Genomic DNA, 10,726 nt, shown 5'->3' on the forward strand with positions numbered 1-10,726 from the left:
GGATTAAAATTAAGTGGCGATTCTTTATGATTGCTTAGTCTCAATGTGGTTGCAAATACAGATGCTGACTTTCACACCGAAATAGATGGCAAGTCACTGTTTTAAGGTATCCTTTCAGGTGGTCCAGACTAATCTGTTATGTTATCATGAAAAATAAAGCTTGAAATCAAGTTTTATTTAATTCGTATGTCTCTCTAAGAATATTTTTGCAGGCCTTAGAATGAGAAAAAGCAGACTGTAACATTTAGATATTTTAAATGTATTCACAGATTTTTGTTATTCTTAAAAATAAGGTATAGTTAGGAGTTTGTAAAAGTAAAAGATTATTAATAAAATAGGCTCCTTTTTGTTTTTGAAATTTTATATTGAGTCCTATTGACTTGAATTTCTTTAGCCTCCATTGAATAAATAAAAAATTATAATATTTAACTTCCAAGAGAGCTAACCATACTGCTATAACATGAAGGCAGCACCTCTTAGGGACTCAGGGGGTTACAGGTTGCTGTCCCAGGTGCTGCCTGCTGGGGAAGGAGGGTGGGCCGGCAGCCATTACTTGTGCCCCTGGGCAGGGGCTGTGTGTCCTGGAGACCCGGCTTCCCTGTCCCTCCCTCTTCTCCTTCTCCATGATCTGGTTGTTTCAAGTGGCAAATCCCATCAGTAACAGGAAAAGTAACGACCACCCCCCAATACAGTTTATCTCTAAATTATAAACATTTCCCACAGTATTAGGTATAATGTATATATATATGTGTATGTTTACATATACATACATAAATATTTACAGCACACACAGATGTTAGAAATTACGAGAGATGAGATAAAGATTTATTTTAAAACATTCTCATATCACTAAACATGAGTTATTTTTGCTTTCACTAAACATATTAATGACAATATTAAGACTTACGTGGTTAATATGCTTTATTTTTGAAAAAAATCTTGGTTTAATTATTTGTGAAAAGTGATTTAAAATCTGATACTTTAGCTTATTTTAAAATACTTGGGTTCTTTGGGGGTTTCTTTTGAGTTTTTGTTTTTGTTCTTTTTGACCATGAGAACTAAAAAAAGATATATCACAAAGATAAGATCCAAATAGCCCTGGCTGGTGTGGCTCAGTGGATAGAGCGTAGGCCTGAGGACTGAAGGGTTCCGGGTTTGATTCCGGTCAAGGGCACAAGTCTGGGTTGCGGGCTCGGTCCCCAGTGTGGGGCGTACAGGAGGCAGCTGATCAATGAGTCTCACCACTGATGTTTCAATCTCTCTCTCCCTCTTCCTTCTTCTCTGAAATCAATACAAATATTTTAAAAAAAGATCCAAATAGAATAAGTGCGCCTTTCAGACAACTTAGATGTCGGTAAAGGCATGAGATTACACTACTTATTAAAGTAAGGGTTTAAGGCTAAATTGATAGATGAGGTAGATCCAAGTGAGACGAGATTTTTAAAATACAGGAATTCTTAATACACCAAATATCAAAGCAGCACAGTGACAATTCACTTGTGCTTATTCTAACATAGAGCAGTGGTTTAGTGTGATTAGTGGGATGGCTTCTGAATAGTGACAACCATAGCATTATTAACGGGAAAGCAGGTGAATGCCCCGATCTGTTACTCAGCCACATTTTATTTATTTATTTTTATTTTTATTTTTTTATTTTTTTATTTTTTTTTATTTTTATTTTTCGCTTAAAGTATTACAAAGGGTATTACATAAGTGTCCTTTTTTCCCCCCCGCCCTTGACAAGCCCCTGCCCTCCCTTACCCCCCAGTGTCTTATGTCCATTAGTTATGGTTATATGGATGCATACAAGTCCTTCGGTTGATCTCTTACTCCCCTCCCTCCTGTCCCCCAACCCTCCCTGGCCTTCCCACTGCAGTCCGACAATCAGTTTGAGGCAGCTCTGCCACTGTATTTATTATTGTTCAAAGGTTTGTAATGGTCTTAATTATCCATGAAAGAGTGAGATCATGTGGTATTTTTCCTTCATTGACTGGCTTGTTTCACTTAGCATAATGCTCTCCAGTTCCATCCATGCTGTTGCAAATGGTAGGAGTTCCTTCTTTTTAACAGCAGCATAGTATTCCATCGTGTAGATGTACCACAGTTTTCTAATCCATTCATCTACTGATGGGCACTTAGGCTGTTTCCAGATCTTAGCTATGGTGAATTGTGCTGCTATGAACATCTGGGTACATATATCCTTTCTGATTGGTGTTTCTGGTTTCTTGGGATATATTCCTAGAAGTGGGATCACAGGGTCAAATGGGAGTTCCATTTCCAATTTTTTGAGGAAACTCCATACTGCCTTCCATAGTGGCTGCACCAGTCTGCATTCCCACCAGCAGTGCACAAGTGTTCCTTTTTTCTCCACATCCTCTCCAGCACTTGTCGTTTGTTGATTTGTTGATGATGGCCATTCTGACAGGTGTGAGATGGTACCTCATTGTTGTTTTGATTTGCATCTCTCGGATGATTAGTGACTTTGAGCATGTTTTCATATGTCTCTTGGCTTTCTGAATGTCCTCTTTTGAAAGGTGTCTATTTAGATCCTTTGCCCATTTTTTGATTGGATTGTTTATCTTTTTGTTAAGTTGTATGAGTTCCCTATAAATTTTGGAGATTAAGCCCTTCAGATATGACGTTGGCAAATATGTTTTCCCACGAGGTGGGTTTTCTTGTTGTTCTGTTGATGGTTTCTTTTGCTGTGCAGAAGCTTTTTATTTTGATGTAGTCCCATTTGTTCAGTTTCTCTTTAGTTTCAACTGCCCTAGGAGCTGTATCAGTGAAGACATTGTTTTGGCATATGTCTGAGATTTTGTTGCCTTTGTATTCTTCTAGAATTTTTATGGTTTCCTGTCGTACATTTAAGTCCTTTATCCATTTTGAGTTTATTCTTGTGTATGGTGTAAGTAGGTGGTCTAGTTTCATTTTCTTGCGTATATCTGTCCAATTTTCCCAACACCATTTGTTGAAGAGACTATCTTGGCTCCATTGTATGTTCTTGCCTCCTTTGTCAAATATTAATTGAGCATATTGGTTCGGGCTAATTTCTGGACTCTCTATTCTATTCCACTGATCTATATGTCTGTTCTTGTGCCAGTACCAGGCAGTTTTGAGAACAGTGGCTTTGTAATACAGCTTGATATCTGGCATTGAGATCCCACCTACTTTGTTCTTTCTCAGGATCGCTGCAGCTATTCGGGGTCTTTTTTTATTCCAGATGAATTTTTGGAGAGTTCGTTCTAGATCTTTGAAGAAGGCCATTGGTATTTTAATGGGAAGTGCGTTGAATTTATAGATTGCTTTGGGTAGTATGGACATTTTAATGATGTTGATTCTACCAATCCAAGAACATGGTATGTTCTTCCATCTGTTTATGTCTTCCTCTATCTCTTTTTTCAACGTCCTGTAGTTTTCTGAGTAGAGGTCTTTAACCTCTTTAGTTAAGTTTATTCCTAGGTATCTTAATTTTTTTGGTGCGATGGTAAATGGGATTGTTTTTCTAATCTCTCTTTCTGAAAGTTCACTATTGGTGTATAGAAATGCCTCAGATTTCTTGGGGTTACTTTTGTATCCTGCTACATTGCCAAATTCATGTATTAAGTCTAGTAGCTTTTTGATGGAGTCTCTAGGGTTTTGTATGTATAATATCATGTCATCTGCAAATAAGGACAGTTTTACTTCCTCTTTTCCAATTTAGATGCCTTTCATTTCTTCTTCTTGCCTAATTGCAATGCTCAGCCACATTTTAGATTTAAAACTTAATTGAATTATTACAGCATGTGAGGCAGTTATCATTTGATTGAATGAAATTAACCCTCAGTTTTATACAAAAGCTTCCTTCCTGGGCTCCCAGTGATTCCCAGAGATTTCCAGGCGGAAATTCTCTTCACCCTGGAGGTCTGGCAGCTACGTGTAGGCGTGGGTGGTCCCCTCCTTTGACAAGCACATTCAGGTGACGCTTGGAGGGCGGACCGGCTTCCTTCCTGACCTTGTTCGCCCCTGGGACACGACCCCTTGAATCTGACCCTGAGGTGCTTTGCCTGGCCAGGTGGTTTCCTCCAACACAGGCCGTGCCCAGCGCTCCGCAAAAGCCCCAGCAAACTCCTGCAGGTCGCGAGCTCTCTCTGCAGAGTGTGTCCCTCCCAGTTCTCTGAGGCAGACCCTGGCCACCCTCAGTCCGGGGACCCCAGCTCCTCTCCCAGCTCTGCCTGACACCCCTGCCCTGTGCCCATCCGACACTTCTGCAGGCTGCAAGCCGGCGGCAGAGGGCACACCTCTGCATTTCTGTCCCTAGAAGTCACCGTCCTTCCGTGCCCAGTGCCCATAGCGGCCTTGAGTGCTGCTGCTGCCTATGCGTTGTCGGCGTTCTCTGTGGTTGGAAGAGAGTGGAAGCCTGGCCTCTCATGGGGTTGTGCATGGACGGGGGAGCCCCGCCGGGTGATGTCAGAGCTGTGAGCCCCACTAGGCCCTGCTGTGCCCTCCCCTTGACGCACTGAAGGACTTGGTCTCTGTGCTCACAGGGCTGTTGACCTGTACTTTCCTCTGTGTGATGGCCTCCCCTGGTCTGGTTTCCGTGTCACTACTAGCCGAGAACAGGCATGGACGTCAGGACGTCTCTCCGGTCACCTGTCCCATCCTGACCCTCCCTGCCCGCGGCCCTGACCAGGGCGGCTCGGCCTCTCGTGTGCTTGCAGCTCCCCGGGACCTTGTGAAAATCAGAGCCCAACTCGGAGGCCTGGGGAGCCGGGTCTGTGTGTCTCATGACTCCCAGGGAGGCGGCTCGCTCTGGACCACACTCTGAGCACTAGACGCCTGGTCCCTGCAGGTGACCTTGTCCTCGGAGCCGTGGCCTTCCTCCTCTCTGCTCTCACCATCCAGAGTGACCCTTCACTTCTCTGCCTCCTGACATCGTCCTTGTCCCCAAGGCCTGCCTGGCTCCCAGGTCAACTTCTCTATGAGATGCGCTCTCCCAGCCCTGTCCTCACCCCCAGCTGCCTGGAGCTGCATTTGCTCCCTCCCTGTGTGTGTGTGTGTGGGGGGGGGGGGGTGTTTGAGAGCAGCCCTCAGGGCAGCCTGCACATGGGCCTGCAGCCGCATCTGGGTCGCGGGCTCCCTGTTGAGCTGGGCTCCTGGCCACAGGCGCCTGTCTTCCAGGTCGCTCGGCTGCTGTGTGAGGGCACGTGGTGGCGGGGGGGTGGGGGGGGGGGCGCTGGGGGAACATTTCCCAAGTCAGGGACACGGACATGCGTGGGTCTGGAAAGTGGCCAGTCACTCTGTATAGCAAATATGACACCAAGTAAATACAAATGTTACATTTTAGCTTAAGTCATTGACTTTCCATTTTTATGCAAAACGCTCCTATTCCTTTTAAATATTCTCCAGTGTTCCCCCCAGGCAATGAAACATCTCCAATACATGTCCATTAATTCTTAGCAGAGCAACGTCTTCGCCGGGCGCAGCCTTCGGCTTCCTCTTCGTTAACGCCAAGCTCAAATGTGTGAAATATACACATTGTGACTAACGATTTATTTTAACTCTGCTGCCAGAGGTTAAAACGTTTTTGCCTAAATAGGCGGATGCCATATGTAGAATTTTACACTTGTAACCTGAATACTCTTTTTTTAAAAAAATATATTTTTATTGATTTCAGAGAGGAAGGGAGAGAAAGAGAGAGATAGAAACATCCATGTGTGAGAGAGAAGCGTTGATTGGCTGCCTCCTGCACACCCCCTACTGGGGATGGAGCCTGCAACCAGGGCATGTGCCCCAACTAGGAATTGAACTGTGAGCTCCTGGTTCATAGGTAGATGCTCAACCACTGAGCCACGCCGGCTGGACGAAACCTATGTACTCTTATTAACAGTGCCACCCCAATAAGGTCAAAATTATCAGATCTTGGGTTAAATATATTTAAAAACAACCATCATTTTTTATAATGACCTGTGAAATACATTCACTACATGTAAATTTAAAAAAAATGTTTTTGCCTAAAGCTGGTAAGGAATGAGAAAAAGATTGGGACTATAACTGCCTTTTTTAACATTTAAATAAAGAGAAATAGTAACCCTACTTATTTTATGTTTTATTATCTGTAACCAAATCCGCCCCCCCCTCCCAAAATTTCTTTTTAAAAATCATATTTGCAGCAACTTAGGGATCACACTGGGTGAAAAGTTTTTTAGGGGGTGTATGTGCACTTATCCCCATTTCTCAAGGATTCTGTAGCCTTTACAGCATCTCTTTAGGGAGAAAAACCAGGTGTGCCCACTGCTCTCACACCAGGTTCCCAGGCTCCGAGCCCCTGGGAACTCCTGCTTACATCGCGATATAAAATGCGAGCACGCCTGTAAGACGGCTGTGTCCTTCGATGAACTGTGGTTTCCATGCCAAGGCTCTGGGCTTTGCTGACTTCAGATTTCAATTTACATAACATTAGCACTTTCCCCTGAGAAGGGAGAGGGTTAGGGAGCCATCTCCTCCCCCTTCCTGTGCAATTAAAAAGAACCCACGGGGCACTCATTCACAGTTCTCCAGGTGAGAGGCCCTGTTTTCATGCTGTTTTTACTTTCACTGCTGACCTCCCACCACTAATTAGAGAGGGAATTCGGGGCCACAGAAACAAGGCTGTGTGGCTGTACTAGACGCTGTTCTTCCCCTGGGTAAAGGGACAAGTATGCCAGGGCTCCCGGACCCGGAAGGCCCTGCACGTCACAGACTGGTTTCTCATTTTTGCGGTGACATCCAGACAGGCTGAGGTTTCCCCAGAACTCCTGGTTCTGGTTTCTTTTTCCTTACCAATGGCGTCCTCCATGGACCCCTTCTTCGGCGTTTTACCAGGGAAGCAGCCAGGAGGAATCAAGCCCATCCTAGGACTGTGCTCAGAAATCTCCTCAGCTGAATATTCCGTTTGGTCGCTGGCAAGTTTCACCTTCTACAAAGCACCGGACCATCAACACAGTTTACCCACGGCCACGGCCACGGCCACGGCCACGGCCACGGCCACGGCCACGTTGGGACCCGCACCTCATTTCCTCCCGAGACCTCGCAGAATGGCCTTTCCCATCCGTACTCCCACCCAGATCCCACTCACGCGCACTTACGTGTTCTCCACGCACGTGGAGGATTTTTGTAAAAAAAAAAAAAAACAAACAAACCTCAAAGCTGCCCTGAGCCATTATGCTATGGAATCTGAAAAGCTGCTGTTTCCTTGTGTGCAACTATTCAGGCCTCATGTTTTCTCAGGTCCGCCTTGCAGCCTATGTGCTCTGGCTTAGCGCTCACCTTCCCGAGGTGCACACAGCGGTGCCTGCATCACCCTGCCCGCTGGTCTGACTCCTCTGGTTCCCTCAACACTGTGTGCTTGACACGGAGTTACAGCTTCAGAGAATGAACATCATCTCCAGAAATCAGTGGACATAGGACACTGGGGGGTAGGGGAGGCCGGGGGAATGTCAAGGGGTTGGGGGAAAGGAGACATATGTAATACTCTTTGTAATACTTTAAGCAAAAAAACAAAGTTAAATAAAATAAAATAAATAAAAAAATAAAAATAAAACTATGACAGTAAAAAAAAGAGAGAAACATGCAAATTAACCGCCCCTCTGTTACGCACAAGCCACACCCACAAGCCAATCAGGAGCAAGTATGCAAATTAACCCAACTATGATGGTGGCAGCCACGGAGCTTGATCAAGAAGGAGGCTTGGGTTGCCCCCGCGATGGAGGAAGCCAAGCTTCCCATCTGCCCTGACTGCCCTCAGCTCCGCTCAAGGCTACAAAGCTTTAATTATAGAAGATAAATAAATCGCAGGGAAAAAAAAGGAGAGGCTGGGAGCTTAGGTTGCCAGTGGGTGTGGCCAGCCTTAAAACAGCCCTCAGCCCCTCACCTAGGCTGGCCACACCCCCATGGGGTGAGGGACCCTGCTGAGGGGCTTGGCCAGCCAAAAACAGCCATCAGCCCCTCATCCAGGCTGGCCAGGCACCCCAGTGGGGACCCCCACCCCGAAGAGGGTGTGACCAGCTGCACACAGCCATCAGCCCCTCATCCAGGCTGGCCAGGTACCCCAGCGGGACCCCCACCCTGATCCGGGACACCCTTTAGGGCAAACCAGCCAGCCCCCACCCATGCACCAGGCCTCTCTCCTATATAATAAAAGGGTAATATGCAAACTGACCCTAACAGCAGAACGACTGGGAATGACTGGTCACTATGACACACACTGACCACCAGGGACATACGCTCAATGCAGGAGCTGCCCCCTGGTGGTCAGTGTGCTCCCACAGGGGGAACTCTGCTCAGCCACAAGCCAGACTGATGGCTGCCAGCACAGCGGTGGTGGTGGGAGCCTCTCCTGCCTCCACAGCAGCGCTAAGGATTTCTGACTGCAGGTTAGGCCTGCTCCTCGTTGGCAAGTGGACATCCCCCAAGGGCTCCCGGGCTGCCAGACGGATGTCTGACTGCCAGGTTAAGTCCAATCCCCCGGAGAGTGGGCCTAAGCCAGCAGGTGGTCATACCCTGAGGGGTCCCAGACTTCGAAAGGGCACAGGCCGGTCTGAGGGATCCCCCCGAGTGCACAAATTTTTGTGTACTGGGCCTCCAGTATTGTATATATTTAGTTAAGTATTTTCATGCATGTAGCAAGTACAAGTAAATCCACGAGACCTGTAGTCGACAAACTGTGGCTCTCGAGCCACATGTGGCTCTTTGGCCTCTTGAATGTGGCTCTTCCACAAAATACCACGTGCTGGTGCGCACGTACAGTGCGATTGAAACTTCGTGGCCCATGCGCCGAAGTTGGTTTTCGGCCTAGGCGAGTCTATTTTGAAGAAGTACTGTTGATATTTGGCTCTGTTGACTAATGAGTTTGCTGACCACTGCACTAGACCTTCTAATCCACATCTAAACATATGTTCTTGTCTATCTTTCCCATTACCATGTTTTCTCTAGATATATTCTTATCTTTCTAAAGTCAGTGTTCATCATTCAGGCTTTCCTCTTTATATTGTTTTATACATTTGAAGATTTCCCAAGAACTATATAGTTATTAACTGTTGTATAAAATGCAACTGATGTTTTTCAATTTCAGTTATGTTCACTTTATTAAAAGCATAGTGTTGCCGAAACCGGTTTGGCTCGGTGGATGGAGCGTCGGCCTGTGGACTGAGGGGTCCCAGGTTCGATTCCGGCCAGGGGCATGTACCTGGGTTGTGGGCACGTCCCCAGTGGGGGATGTGCAGGAGGCAGCTGATCGATGTTTCTCTCTCATCAATGTTTCTAACTCTCTATCTCTCTCCCTTCCTCTCTGTAAAAAATCAATAAAATATATTTAAAAAAAAAAAAGCATAGTGTTTTATATAGTGTTGGAGCTGTGGGGGGTTTCATTAAATATTATTCTGCTGAGCTTCATCCATATTGGGCTTGTTACCATAGTTAGTTTTTTTTTTTTACCACTTTATGATAATCCATTATGTGATTACCCCATAGTTTATTTGTGTTCTCATTATGAACACTTGGAGTGTTTCCCACTTGTTTTTCTATTGTGAACAAAATTGCTATGAACATTGTTGCACACGGCTTCTAATGTACACAGACAAGAGTTTCTTGTATAATTTTAATTATATATTTTAGGAGTAGAAATATTTCCTTAAAATATATGCAGTGTTCAGCCTTAGGAGGTAATGCTAAACTATCTTGAATATATTTGCATCGGAATAAGAGATTCTGTTTGGCCATATATACTCTAACGTTTCATATTGTCACATATTTTTTATTAATTGAATAATGTAAAAGGGCATCTCAGTATGATACTGATTTACATTTCCCTGATTTCTAATAATTTTGTTTCTTATATTTCTTCTTCAGTAAAATTCCTATTCATATACTTCGCCTTTTTTTGTTTAAGTAGTTTTCTTTTTCTTACCAATTTGTACCTATTTTTAAAATATGCTTGACACTATTCCTTTTGGTTGTGAAAATTGTAAATATAGTCCCCCATTTATAATTTGTCCTTTTAATCTTTTTTTTTCTGGTGAAAAAAAGGTAGTAAACTAATGAAGAATGCAAATACCATCTTTAACAATCATTTCCATTTTATTTCAAGGATTAATGTTAACCTAGTGAGACTTTGAAAAGCATCTTGATTATACTGTGCTTTACCCATCTTGCATCACCATTTCTGTTCACTCCAATTTTACTTTTTTTGTTTGTTTGTTTGTTTGTTTTTTTTAAATATATTTTATTGATTTTTTACAGAGAGGAAGTGAGAGAGATAGAGAGTTAGAAACATCGATGGGAAACATCGATCAGCTGCCTCCTGCGCATCTCCCACTGGGGATGTGCCCGCACCCAGGTACATGCCCTTGACCGGAATCGAACCTGGGACCCTTCAGTCCGCAGGCCGACGCTCTATCCACTGAGCCAAACCAGTTTCGGCGAATTTTACTTTTACTTTCTAGTAGAAACATTCAGACAGCATCATAGGCATGATCAAATGTCCCTAGTGGCATTCAGTGGGCAAGTTCCAACCTCTCCAATAATGGTTTATTCCGATTAGAAGGTTTCTAACCAACATTATATATCAATCCATATATCCTTAATATTCAGGTAAGTCTATTGCTACTATGTGGAAACTGAATAGAGGGCGTAACAAACTAAAATGAAATGAATCACAAAACTGTCCACAATATTATCAGAGCACTAACAGCCCATATTGTAGAACCTCTTT

Source organism: Myotis yumanensis, unplaced genomic scaffold (genome assembly GCF_028538775.1).
Source record: "Myotis yumanensis isolate MYYU_CA2020_CCGP unplaced genomic scaffold, mMyoYum1.0.hap1 SCAF_5, whole genome shotgun sequence".
Classification (NCBI taxonomy): Eukaryota; Metazoa; Chordata; class Mammalia; order Chiroptera; family Vespertilionidae; genus Myotis; species Myotis yumanensis.